The 11,274-nt window shown below is 33.4% G+C and overlaps 1 protein-coding gene across 4 annotated transcripts in view; it reads right to left on the reverse strand.

The window, feature by feature from the left end:
• lypd6 (LY6/PLAUR domain containing 6) overlaps window positions 1–9,924 on the reverse strand; it is a 50,194-nt gene extending 40,270 nt beyond the window's left edge. For 3 of the 4 annotated variants that reach the window (XR_012384928.1, XR_012384930.1, XR_012384929.1), the window contains exon 1: window positions 9,771–9,902. The gene's annotated coding sequence lies outside the window, so the exon portion shown is untranslated. 4 annotated transcript variants of the gene reach the window in all.
• Window positions 9,925–11,274: the final 1,350 nt, after the last annotated feature.

Here is an 11,274-nt window from a genome sequence, read left to right on the forward strand (position 1 = left end):
ATGTTTTATGCAGCGGATGCCCTTCCAGCTGCAACCCAGTACTGGAAAACACCTATACACACCCATTCACTCACATACACTACGGACAATTTAGTTTCCCCAATACCCCTAGAGTGCAGGTCTTTGGACTTGTGGGGGAAACCAGAGTACCTGGAGGAAACCCACACAAACATGGGGGAAACATGCAAACTCCACACAGAAATGCCAACTGACCCAGCTGAGGCTTAAACCAGTGACCTTCTCGCTGTGAGGCGATCTTGCTACTCACAGGGCCACCATAACGCCTTATTGCATATTGTTAATTAACAAAATTTAAACAACAGAACTTTATTGTGAAGTATTATCAATAACTATTTTAGTGTTAAAATCATTATTAAAGTTTTTTAATCAGGATTTATCATCTTCAATAACACAAAGTCCTTCAGAGATCTTCTTGATGTAAACAGCATCATTAACTCATCAATATTCAAAATGGTCACTTTTGATCAATTTAATGTGTCTTTGCAGGGAAATCAATAAATAAATGAAATGTTGGCATATCTCATAACCAGATAATGAACTACATAGTGACCAAAGTGAATAAACCTCATTCAAATCCTCTGCAACAATGCATATGAACACACGACATATAAATCTTCATACACCAACAAAAGACGGCAGCAGCTTCACTACAGGGTGCAAAAGGGCCCCAGTAAGACAAATCGGATACATCTGTTCAGCAAAGCATTCAAATGTGGAGCAAAAGTAGCTAATTAGCATCAAAATCTCCCAAAAGCTTCTTAACCCCAAACAGTTTTACAGGCCAATCCGATCAAAAGCTTCTCTACAACAACTCACGAATAAACAAAAATAAATATGCTATACAGCTACAAGACCTCCAAATGAAAGAATAATCTAATGGAGTTAATATGCAAAAATAAGAGTAGCGTTAACAGCGCTGGAAGCCTCAGGCGGACTAGCATTAACCCAGTGACAGTGATCTTTGCCTGGTCACTCATGCGCTTAACGCTAAACAAACTTTGCTAAATAATTCAAAAAGAGCATAAGTAATGCACAGCGTTGAGGGATTCCCTCGTACGCTCCGCTGCGCAGAGTTTGTTCCGTGCTCAGGCCAGAGAGAAGTGTCATTATCTGAAGACCATCAGCCTTTGTCGAGTTCCTGGTCCTGCTGTGGGGAAACAAAGGGGTGAGATGAAGCCATCGCTTCGTCTTCTGCCTCAGCGTCTCCATTGAGCGGCACACTGGGTAATGTAGAGTCTGATCAGCACATGGAGCGCTGAACCCCCTCCCCCATCACCATCAGCAGACCCAGAACGGTCACGCAAGCCTAGAACCATGAGGCTGTTTATTATACACGTTTATTATACGAAAACCATTATCAGCATTGGGGATATTTCAATAAAAAGGATCCTAACTCCAGAACGACTGTAAGCAAATAATATTAGCAAATGTGCAATAGAGTGATTTTTTTTTATCCAATTAATTGCAAGATATCAGTTTATTAATAACAAATTAATCCCTTTTGACACCAATTTGGTTGAGAAATTTCACCATCCTCCCCCAAAAATGCATAGAGGTTAAAAAATTGGCTTTAGGAAAAAGAAACAACAGCCATTCTACCTTTAAACTTTATTTGTCTTTATTTCTTTTTCTGTCATTTCTCTTGTCAGATAAAAACGTATGTGGTCCACATCACTATATCACTTTATAATAAATTTCCTATTCTACCTTTGGTATATTAAAAAGTAGGGCTGCACAATTATCGTTTCAGCATCGATATCGCAATGTGATCATGCACAATAGTCACATTGTGAGTACATGCTATGTTAAGTTTGTATTATAATTTATAATTTTAAAAGTGTTTTTGAAGCCTGTGATTGTATAATGATTTTAAAAGCATTCAGGTATAAGAACTTGTACTATTTGTGACCTTAGGTTAACTATGATTAGTTTTATTGAATTATTTATATTTATTTCATTCAGTTTCTATACTTGAATACTCTTAGACTCTGGAAATGACGAAGCACTTTATTTCAACTGTATCTTTTTTTAGATTGTATTTATAGAATATGGGTGAAAAAATGTACAAAAGCACGCACATCCCTTTTAACTCGGCGCTCAGACAAACAGCAAATGTGCAAAATCAATATTCAAAAAGGCGGCAACACCAAAGCACCGAAAATGCCAATTTTTTTAATTAAAAGGGCTAATACAAGGCGTGTAATGTTTCAAGCTCACTGACTGATGAAGAGCCAAGTGCTCGAAACGTTACATGCCTTGTATAGGTTACAGCCTTTTTAATGTAATAAATTGCCAATTTTGAAGCTTTGGTGTTTGCCGCCTTTTTGAATATATAGATTGTTATGTATGGAAATACTCACAACATGTGAAAATGCAGAAATGCACTGCAAATAGCACAGATCCTAATTAAAATGTGTCGGAGGACCCCAAATATTTTATAGATTGTTTATTAGATTTTATTGAGATGCACTCTCACTACAGAATCATCCCAATCAAACATTAGAAACTCTTTCCAAATAAAGATATTAATTCATCTGGTGAAATTGTATTTATATCGCAATATATATCGCAAAATAAAAAATATCGAAATGTTAGTTTTTTTTTTCAAAATCGTGCAGCCCTTAATTAAAAATAACACTTTATAATTGCCATCGCTTTCAAATGTTTTTTTTTTTTTACATAAAAATAACTTCTGTTCTATTTTCTCATGTTTTATTTCCCTTTTTTCTTAAAAACCCCTAACTATAAAATCTATATATTTACACTAACTAGGATTGTCGTATTGTTTCATATGCTTATTCTATCGTTGCTTTGCTTATTTCTGTTGTTCATTTGTAAGTCGCTGTGGATAAAATCATCAGGCAAATAATTATGAATTATTATTATTATGAAATCCATTATAAATTTGGATGCATTATTATTAGTTAAGGCAATATGTTCACAGCCCAAATATTTAAACCTCCTCCAAATGACCAAGATGTACAGTTGAAGTCAGAATTATTTTTTTTATATTTCCCAAATGATGTTTAACAAAGCAAGGAAATTTTCACAGTATGTCTGATAATATCTTTTCTTCTGGAGAATTGTTTATTTGAATTGCTTATTTGTTTTTATTTTGGCTAGAATAAAACTGTTTAAAAAAAAGTTTCTATTTATTTATTTATTTTTAAACATTTTAAGATCAAAATTATTGGCCCCTTTAAGCAATTTTTTTTACGATAGTCGACTGCACAAACCACCGTAATACAATAACTTGCCTGATTACCCAGACTTGTTAACCTAATTAACCTAGTTAAGCCTTTAAATGACACTTTAAGCTGTATAGAAGTGTCTTGAAAAATATCTAGTCAAATATTATTTACTGTCATCATGGCAAAGATAAAATAAATCAGTTATTAGAAATCAGGTTTTACAACTATTATGTTCAGAAATGTGTTGAAAAAATCTCTCCGTTAAACAGAAATTGGGGGAACAAATAATCCGGAGGCTAATAATTCAGGGGCGCTAATAATTCTGACCTCAACTGTACATGAAACCATGAATCCATATAACACCAGTACAAGTAGCGTAATCCATCAATATAAACGAAAACACATCAGATAAAACTCTTCCAGTCTGCATTCCAGCGTCCGAAAACAACCCTCATACGTCAGTAATAGCGGCCCATATAAGTCTAATGCTTCCATGCCCCTGTCATTAAAAGATCTCAAATAACACCTTTCAGTTTCTTGTCTGGCCCATCTGGAGAAACACCTGTCCCGGCTCTAACATGTCATCCCAGAGGTGTTCAACTGCCTTTCGGGGTCAGAGGATCTGTAAATATGTGGGTTTTCCTGTTACATGTTTCTATAAGGGAAAGTCTTCTTCACTCAAGCAAAGAGGAATCCACAAATCAGGTCAAGCTAATCCATCAAGTGTTAATAGGACGTCAGATTCCTCTATCAGTCATCAAAGAACAGGTATTAGCAGAGCCCAACAGTGAAGATGGATCAATTTGACAATGAGAGACACGGATTAGACAATTAGTAAGGATAATGGTCGACCAAAAACATGCGAGGACTTCACATGCAAGTTTCAATATATATATATATTTTTTTTACAAAAACCTTAGCAGTTTTGCAATGCACGTTTAATAATCACACGGCTTTGTGTTGCAAAGTTGGAAGATGTATTTCTTTGAAAGTTGTTTTGAAATTAAAAAGTGCCATACACATGAATGTAAATTGAATATTAAAAGAAAATATATTATATTACTGAACAATTTTAGCATCATAATCAATCAAACAATGTTTAAATAAGAAAATCATTGTTTATAATCACATATTTATCTACATATATGTTAAAATTTATTCATATATGAATTTCAACTTTTTCAATTAAAATTATTTTATATTATATTATATTATATTATATTATATTATATTATATTATATTATATTATATTATATTATATTATATTATATTATATTATATTATTTATTCATTCATTCATTTTCCTTTGACTTAGTCCCTTTATTCATCAGCAGTCAGCACAGCGGAATAAACCCCCAACTTATCAAGCATAAGTTTTACACAGCGCATGCCCTTTTAGCTGCAACCCATTACTGGGAAACACCCATACACTCTCAATTGCACACACATACAATACTACCAATTTAGTTCATCCAATTCATCTATAGCGCATGTCTTTGGACTATGGGGGAAACCCAAGCAAAATCTCCCCGAACATGCAAACTCCTTTGAAGAATTGCCAAGTGCCCCTACCGGGACTCGAACCAGCGACCAGGCGACAGCGCTAACCTGATTTATATTATATTATTTCAAACGGATTTCAAGCTCTCAAAATACACAGCTAAAATGCATAAAACATTAGTTGAGACTGATGTCGTGTAAACATACCTAAAAATAATACCAAAAAATTATTAATATAACAATTCAAATTCAATTCTATCCTAAAAAATATCAACTTTAAATATCTGCTTTAATATGCAAACTGCATCTACAATCTTTATATTTATCTCTTACTTTAACTAAGCTTTATTGCTTTGTATTATAAAAAACAATCAATAATACAAATCTCTCCAGTTTATAAGTACAGAAAATAACATATAAGCCCTAAAGTTGCTCTGCCTTCACCCAGATAAAGTGAACCCAGGAGAAGTAATGGACAGTAAATCTTATGCGTGGGCTCCGGGATTTGAAAAAACGAAGACAAATGCATTTTTCACGCTGGCAAAGACCTTTTCATCTCTTCAACATTTTTTTCCTCCAATTCATTGTTCTGACTGTGTCCCTTCAACCAAGACTGCAGAATCAGACCGTCTACAGATGGGCTTTAGACACACATCACTGTATAATGCCATTCTTCACATGCATGTTTGCAGGAGACAATGCATTTCCTTTGCCACTGACTAGACCAGACCACAGGCTTTAGTTTATTCGACATTGCCTTATAAATGTGTTACGCATTTGAACCAGAATTGACAACACTTTACAATAATGTTATATGTATGTTGAAATAATGCAGTTGTTACATGAACTAAGAAGGAGTTATATTTCACATAATATTATGTATATTACATACATAATTAATTAATCTTTTTTATGGTTAATGTTTACAGTTGAAGTCAGAACTATTAGCCTCCCTGAATTATTAGCCTCCTTGTTTATTTTCCCCCAATTTCTGTTTAACGGAGAGATTTTCTCAACACATTTCTAAACATAATAGTTTTAAGAAATCAATTCTACTAACTGATTTATTTTATCTTTACCATGATGACAGTAAATAATATTTTACTACATATTTTTCAAGACACTTCTACAGCTTAAAGTGGCATTAAAAGGCTTAACTAGGCAGGATAGGGTAATTAGGCAAGTTATTGTATAACAATGGTTTGTTCTGTAATAGACAATCAAAAATATATATAGACTAAAGGGGCTAATAATTTTGACCTTAAAATGGTTTTAAAAAAAGTACAAACTGCTTTTATTCAAGCCGAAATAAAACAAATGTAATGCATATTCAACTGTATATGGGTCAAAGAAATGTGTGTCTGTGTCAAATTAAATGAACAAAGAAAGCATATTAAATGCAAGTACAGCGTTCATATAACATTTGTAAAAATTATACAAAATATGGGTAAAATTATGTTCTATGGTCATTCAGACATATTTATTTAAAATAAAACAACAAACTAATTCTGACCTGTGTTTATTAATCACAACAAAACAGTCTATTTTTAAAACAATTAAAACATTTTATCTAACAAATGGGTAAAAGTTTGAGGTTTTAAGGATGTGCAAAGTATATGGATTAAATAAAAAACTGTTGTGGCTGCACATTTATCCTTCTTTTAATATATCATCAAACGGTTCTTGCTCTGAATAATATACCTGACAAAAGATTGCTAAACTGAATAACATTTTATTGGATGTCTTCTGTAAATCAACGTCAAAAAGTGTAAAAAAAAGAAACAGGACATATTCTAAAGATTGAAAAATGAACTGACTGCACTTTTAATGTTTTTTTGACCCACATACATATTTAATATTCATATTATATATATTACTTTAAGCTTTATGCATTATCATCTAATAATGAATATTAGTAAATCTAGTGTTGCATGATATTGGAAAAAACGGACACTGCAATATTTTGTTTTTGCAATATATACTGCATTGTGAATACTACTGATAAAAAATATTTATTTATTTATTTATTTATTTATTTATTTATTTATTTATTTATTTATTTACTTACTTACTTACTTACTTACTTACTTACTTACTTACTTACTTACTTACTTACTTACTTATTTATACAGGTACAATGTACAACATGCAATCTATAGTCCCTGGGCAGGAAGTTGTAACAAATTTAGCAATAAAAAATAATACATTATACACTTACAATACAATAAATGCAATACATCATTATCAATAAAATGAAATTAAATCAGTGGCTGCATATTTGATTTTGTTTAAGCCAAATTTTAAGAACTGTTTTAAAATGAGTATCAGTATATAATTTTACATTGAATGGGATGAATTTGTAGCGGAGTGCACCTGCATAAAACATACAAAATATAATAAAGAAATTAAGGCACAGATGAAAACAACAGAACAAAGATAAAAATGAAATAAACAATGCTTAATGGTTTTTGATGGAGTTTAACAGTAATCAAGTACAGAGATTCAATAATTAAATGTAAAATAACAGTCTTTATCGTATAAATAATTACAAAATTAATCTTTAATTAATTTTGATGTCGCAAACTTGATCATTTCTAGTGCACAAATGGTTTAAATTCAGTTTAATCACTTACAGTTAAAGACCTGTTAGTTAAGAGTTTATCATTGCAATGACTCCACAAATCACATCTGAACCACGTTTTTTTGTTAACTATAATTCTAATTTTTATTTTTTTATCAGATACTGCGATGTGACTATTGCAGATTTGCACATTGCGATATCGATGCTAAAATGATATATCGTACAACTTTAAGAAGATCTATTCACTTTGCACTGTGTGCAATAGGACCATCAATTGCTGCGTTGTCATTTGGGCTTTCCGGCTCAGTGGAAATGTTTTCTCCTGTCTGATATCAAAAGAAGCTCATTTCCCAAGAAAGAACTTCCTCTCGCTGCATGTTAAGTAAGTGTGAATATTTCGCACTGTTCCTTCTCCTTACGTCCTTGGCTGCCTGTGTTGAGTCTGTACTCACACAACCCCTACACAGAATACAGATAAAACGCACTACAGACATTTTGCACTGAAAACAACAATGAAAAAATGCACACTGTGAAAATGAGCTGGTCATTTGTCATCTCCACCACACTCCAGGTGCATTACAGCTAAATGATATTAAGCATCGCCTGTAAAAAAAAAAAAATAAGGGAAAAAACATAAAAATAAATAAGAAGGAGAGACTCACATTCAACATTATCGATTGTGAGCCCCCAAAAACATTAAATGTTCTATTTTAATAAACAAGGATCGGTGACCTACATATTGCATATCCAATAAAATGCAGACAACAACTGAAAGGAACCAATGTATATGTGCAGACTGAATTAACCACTCCTACTGTACAAGCATGGTGAACACAAAGCAGCATGCAGACGCAAACAGCATCTAATCATATCAAATTCAAAAAGAATGCCCTGTTTCTGAAAAGAAAGTGCGTCTGCTGCTGGATATTTTAATATCGAATATTGCAGATCCATTATCCATTGTTGTGCAGGCATGCATACAAATGGATGTATAACTGCTTTAGTTTGCTGATTAGTTTCATATAATGCAACACAAATGTGACAACATTCCTTGCACAGAATCAGTTTGGGCAGCCAGGGAGGGTCACTCCTGACCTTTTATGAATGCAATGAATGACAGGTTGCAACTACTTTTTGACAGAATGTCAAAATACACCCATTTACCCAGCATGGAAGATAACATTTGTCCAGGACTGTTGAAAACATGCACCAATTTGTTTTTGCAGAAAGATGCATTTCAATGCCTTTGTATGTTTGATTTGCATCTATTAAAGTAAAACATCAGCAGTTATTTGAAAGGAAGATCTTTGAAAATTGCATCTATCATTTGCACACCTTACTAATTTAGCCTTGTTATAATAGCATATGTACATTGTTTGCGATACAGCAAATTACACTGCAATGCGTTTGATGAAAAACTAAAATTTTAGATGTGATATATTTCAATATGCCGCGGAAGCCTGAACTCAACTGTAAAAATAATTAAACAAATGAAAAAGAAATAAAATACAGTCATGCATTCAATATTTGGGCAATTGTAATACGCTGATTATGTATTTTATACTTCACTGTAATTATACATATATATATATATATATATATATATATATATATATATATATATATATAAGTTTCTGTATAATACAATACAAGTATACAAACTTTTGTCACTGTAAAAGGTACCAATAATAACACAGAAGGATAATAATACTACACAAGGCCACATAATAATTTACAGCTCAAGAAAATGTCTCTTCAGCATCAGTAATAATACATATATGTAGCCTACAGTGTCTCCCAGAATAATAAGACACAGGGGTATTATAAAATAATGCAAACAAACAAGAAACACAAAAGCTTTCATGTATAACTATATGAAGACACTAGCATAAATGAAATATAAAGAAAAGTAAAATAAAATTATAGTCAAGCTAAAAAATTACTAATTTCATACATTCTATGTATAATCATATAAAACAATATTACTTTCTCAGATTGCATAGGCTTCATTTTACTAATAATAGTTTACAATACAAATATTTTAAATAAAATACAATATTTTGGTAATAATTTTGATATCAGATTTTAGTATTCTAGGGGGATTTACAGTTTAACTGTTTTTTTAATAGAATTTTCCAGTCTCATCTGTTTAAAGTTCTAAAATGTTAGAATGCTTTATGGATATATAGGGTAGTTCGTGTGCTCGTCCCAGTCTAATTAATTATAATGTAAGCGTACTAGATTTAACGCAACGCTGTCAAACAATCTGCCGCTGTTGTTTACTCATGTTTATCATCATTCTACTCTGAGCTGTATAGGATGGATGCAGTTGAATAAAACACCTTTGCCACAGAAACAATTAAATGCACTCTTCTAGAGATGAAAACAAGAGATTTGTAGAGATTTTGCAGGGTGTGCTCTTGTCATGCATTAAGCCAACCGCAGCAGGTCAAATAAAAGGATTGCAGCTACTTACCGAAAATGATTCAAACGCCTGTAGTCAAACTTTTATCACGGCAAATTTATCCTTGAGAGGAAAGACAGAAAGAGAGTCGTGTATATCAGTAGTGTCCTTTCAGTTGTCTGTACTCCTGACACGTCCGAGCTCAATCTCTGTGAACTCAAAGGTTCCTAAAAGGCGGATGAGACGCTCGGCTGCGCCTATCAGAGGTCGAGAGGAGGCGCGTCCCGGTGGATACACACACATACACACACACCCGCGAGCCCACACACACACTGTACTTTTTATGTGTTTTATTCACAAACCTGTAGCCTTAGCTTAGATAACAGGTTCTGCAGATCTATTATAAACTCACTATGTCACGAATCTTTTTATACCTTTTCTACTTTAAGGGAAATCTACATTTAATCTGTGAGAAGTACTTTGAGTCAGCGGTTCGGTTTTAAAAAGGTGTTTTGTTCATAACAAGCGCAGGAATAAACTGAGGACACACGGTGAGTATAAACGTTTAACGCATTTATGACTGACAAAACCACAATCTTTTTCAAACCACAAAGGTTTCTGTTGGCCCTCTGCTGGTGAAGAAATCACCGTAAGTGTCTTTGAAATGTCAAATAAACACTTCCTCACAGAGAACCGCAACTAAATAGCTTAATTGTTGACAAAAAAAAACAGACTCTAACATTCACACTTACTTTCGATTAATAGCTACTAGACCTAATACAAAAGTCACTGCATCACAGTCTGAGTACAAAGTACCCAAACATTAGCCTCAGACACAGTTCACCCAAAAATTTTATTTGCTGTTACTCATAGGTCATATTTTTTTGTAGAAACAATGGATTTTAAGCTAAAACCATTAAAACAAACTTAATAAGCTCATCATGTTGCATGACGCATACATTTCTTTGGACAGACAAACTGCTTTGCTTGTTAAGACACCATTGGAAAAAAAAAAAAAGGTATTCATTTTGTTACACCTCTATGTTTTTTTTACTGCCACTGGTAGTCACTGGCTTCCCTATATATAATTCTCCAAGCCAAGGACTGCAAAGTATGCAGCGATTACACTTTTAAAGGAAATTTTGTAGTGGTCTAACAACAACAACAACAACAACAACAACAACAACAAAATTTGAATTCCTATGGTGATAGATAATTTGTGTGAAAATAAGAAAAGGAAGTGGGCGATGCAGTGGCACAGTAGTGCTGTTGCCTCACAGCAAGAAGGTTGCTGGTTCGAGCCTCGGCTGGGTCAGTTGGCGTTTCTGTGTGGAGTTTGCATGTTCTCCCTGCATTTGCGTGGGTTTCCTGTGGGTGCTCCGGTTTCCCCCACAGTCCAAAGACATGCAGTACAGGTGAAATGGGTAGGCTAAATTGTCTGTAGTGTATGAGTGTAAATGAATGTGTATGGATGTTTCCCAGAGAAGGGTTGCAGCTGAAAGGGCATCTGCTGCGTAAAACATATGCTGGATAAGCTGGCGGTTCATTCCGCTGTGGTGACCCCAGATTAAAAAAA

This window comes from Danio rerio, chromosome 9, assembly GCF_049306965.1.
Source record: "Danio rerio strain Tuebingen ecotype United States chromosome 9, GRCz12tu, whole genome shotgun sequence".
In the NCBI taxonomy this organism is placed as follows: Eukaryota; Metazoa; Chordata; class Actinopteri; order Cypriniformes; family Danionidae; genus Danio; species Danio rerio.